This window comes from Rhea americana, unplaced genomic scaffold (assembly GCF_003343005.1).
Source record: "Rhea americana isolate MKP2758 unplaced genomic scaffold, rheAme1 scaffold_205, whole genome shotgun sequence".
Taxonomy (NCBI): Eukaryota; Metazoa; Chordata; class Aves; order Rheiformes; family Rheidae; genus Rhea; species Rhea americana.
The window spans coordinates 183,773-187,267 of record NW_028186206.1 but is presented as its reverse complement, the minus strand read 5'-3'; positions in this window follow the sequence as shown (position 1 = coordinate 187,267).

The window sequence follows — 3,495 nt, the reverse complement described above, 5'->3', positions numbered from 1 at the left end:
GCTGCTCCCCGCGCCGCGGCACCGGGCGGCCCCGGCGCGGCTCGGCCCCGCGGCGGCAGAGGGGGCCCAGGGACCGGAGCTGAATGTTCGGGCCGGTGGTGGTAGGAGGTATTCGATAATGTRTGTTCAGGGTACGGACGGTTCCTGCCGCTGCGGAGAAGGAGCCGTGGGTTTCTCTCACAGCTGCTGCAGTTACGCTGAGGAGGTGGCGCGGCCGGGAGAGCCTCTGCGCAGCGGAGGAACAGAAAAGGGGCTTTTCGCGTAGGCGAGCCGGGACAGGCGGTCCAGCCGCTGCCCCCGGCCTAAGTTCGCTTTCGCAGACCGCTCCGCGGTCAAAAGCCTTGTCCGCTCCCGGGGAGCGTGCCTGGCTCGGCCGTTCGTTTCCTCTCTGCCGGAGTCGGGACAGCGGAGGCCCCGGGCGCTGGGGCCCGCGGCGGAGGCCCCGGGCGCGGAGCCGGGGGTCGCCCCGGCGGGGGCTTCCCGGCCCTCAGCGAAACGGCCAAAGCCGTTTGCATCCAAGCAGAGCTGCAGCAGCCGCTTGGGGCAGCCTCCCGCCTGCAAGTGAACCGCCTTCAGTCTCCGCAGCAAACCTGGGCCGCCTGCGCGGTGGCGGCCGCACGGCCCCGCCGCTGGTTGCTGCCCGGCCTGCGGGAGCCGCTGCCGGGGCCCGGTGCGGGGAGGCTGCGGGGCCGCTGTGCGAGCGCGGCAGCCGCCGGGGCGGCTCGGGCCCGGCCGCGGCCCTGCTCCGCGGTGCGCCGCGCCGGTTAAGCGCTCCGCGACCCCGCTTGCAGGCGGCCGCCTCGCCCGGGTGCTGCCGCCTCTCCCCCGCCACCCTTTGCCCCGCGGGGTCGCGCGGACTTTCCGCCGATGGAAACCGAGCAAAGGAAGGCGGTGCTGCTAGCGGCGCCGAGAGCCTCGTCCCCGGCCAGCCGCGGGCAGCCTGTGCCGCCGTCCTTGCGCCCCTCTGCACGAGGCCGCCGAGCTGCGTCCTCGTCCGCCCCCTCGGCCCCGGCCCACCCTGGTCGCCACGCCACGCCACGCCACGCCACGCCGCTCTCCCGCGGCTCGGGAAAGCCGTGCTGGGGCTGCGGCCGCTCGCCCTGCGGGGGCATCTCCCCCGCTCCGGGCACGGTCCTCCCGGCCGCTTTGCGCCCGCCCGCCGGCTCCGGGACGGGCGAATGGCTCCTGGGGGGCAATGCCCGGCCCCACCGGCGGCTCGGGGTGAGCTGTCTGCCTCCAAAGCCGTCAGTCCTCATGGCATCTCGGGGCTTGTTTTGTTTTTGTTTTTATTACTCCGGGCGTGCTGACAATCTCACTCGCGAAAGGAGCGCGCTCAAGATCTCGCCGTCCCGGTGGGTTTGAAGCCAGGGGGAGGGTGCGTTTTAGCGACGATCTTGGACGATACCGGGAGGAATGACATTTCTTAGGGTCGATCCTGAAACCCCCCCCTTTTTTTTTTCCTCTCCTCCACCCGTTAGATATTTTCTTCCGCCTTTCCTATCACTTCCCTCCTGGGAAAATAAAAGTTTTAGATCAAAGGACTAAGCACTTGTGAAGGTGCTGCCCCGCAGAAAGGACTGTTTGCTCCTCTTCTTGCCCCCGGGGCTTTTTCTCTGCCTGCACCCCCGTGTCCATCCCAAAATAGTTTAGATTGCAACCCGAGGGACGCTGACTTCAATGACTCCGATGAACTGGGACAATTTACAGCAGCGGAAGGTTTGGCCCCGGTAGGGATGGGGAGGCCGCATGAAGGGAGCTGCTTTCGGTGAAGCTGGCTGTTGTTGCTGTTGCGCTCCATGATCTAGGGAGAGGATTATTTCGAAGTCTTCTTTTTCCTGTTGGTCACCGCGTTTTACTATTTTTGTTCGTGCTTGCTGATGGATGTAGCGCTGTAGGAAATGGCCTGATATGAAAAGAAAGCGTCGATCATGAGACCTTCCCCGGGGCTTTATTCTTTGGGTTATAACACAAACGCAGGATAAAGTGTCAAACTATTTTTCTTTGAATCCTGAGAAACTAAGATGCATTTTACTCAAGACAGCAATTGCTGAAAAAGATGACACTAGTGAGTTACTGAGAAGTTAGAACCATTTTTAATATCGAATATTTAAATATCGTGAGTGTTTTCGTTTGATATTGACAAAATCTGATATTTGGGAAATGTCGCTATTTTACGTCGGAAAAAATAAATTGATAATTGTAATGCAAATTTACAGGAGTTTGGGGGTATTTGTTTTCCTGTTTTTTATTGATATCTTTATATTTTAAAATATAAAGTAAACACCATGATTTTTTTGTCTTTTCTTACCCGACAAAATACCCAGTAAACTCTGTGTAATTGTATCAAGGTCAAAGAAATTATTTTGGATTTTCACCGTTTAAGTTGACAGAAAAATTTGGACCCCAGCATCCTTTCTCCATTCCCCTAACCCTCTCTGAATACACATTCAGCTCATCAGCACGTCCACARCTGCAAAATGAAAATAATCTTCCTAATGATACACCCCAGCGTCGGTCTCCTTTCCAAATCTCGAATACGTAGAGAACCCGTGGGAATGAATTTCCATCCGGCCATTGACAAGTTACATTTTTAAAGAAGAAAAAACACTMGCAATAATAATAAAAGACAGAGAGAGAACTACCGCAGCTACGAGAAATTCGATTGTTGAAATATAATGTAAATTGTGTATATCTTTGCATATGTCTCCATAGGCGCTTGTGTTTGTGTATTAAACACTCGCAGAGGCGTAGAGGCTAACTCTGCAGCCAGCAGCCTGCCTATATTTAGATACCTCCCGCTCGCTCACAGGGCAATAAAACAGGAAACCACGCAGATTTTCCCCCTCACCACCACGCACGCACACTGGGCTTCTCGGGTAGGAATCAGCGGTGCTTCCCCAGGAAAAAAAAGAGCAGCTTGGGGGCACAAGCTGCCCTGCGCGGAGCAGACCTGCCCCGGCGCGCAGCGCGGAGCGCGGGGCCGCGCCGCCGCCCCCACGCCCAGCCCCGCGCCCGCGCCCGCCCTGGCAGCGCGGCACCTGCGCGGCCCCTCNCGGGGCCGCGCCGCCGCCCCCACGCCCAGCCCCGCGCCCGCGCCCGCCCTGGCAGCGCGGCACCTGCGCGGCCCCTCGAGTCTCCGCGGAGCGGGGAGCAAAGGTGGCGCGGAGGTCGGTGCCCTCTCCCCCGGCAGGCGAGCGGCTCGGGCCGGCGCTTTCCCGCTCCGCTCCTCCCGCCCCGAGGACGGCCCCGCGCCGTCCGCCGGGGGCATGGGAAGGCCCGTGGCCCCCCCGCCCGACCCGACCTCCCCACGCGGGGTTTCGAGGCGGCCTCCGGCCCCTCTGCCGACAGACGGGAGGAATCACCGGGTGTTTCCCGTCCGCAGCACCAAGGCCGTCTGGAGGACACAGCTCCGCGGGGAGGGCTCGGGAGCCAAACGCGGGGCCGGGAAGCGCTGGGAGCGCGGCTGAGCGAGGGGCACGGGCAGCCTGGCGCCTG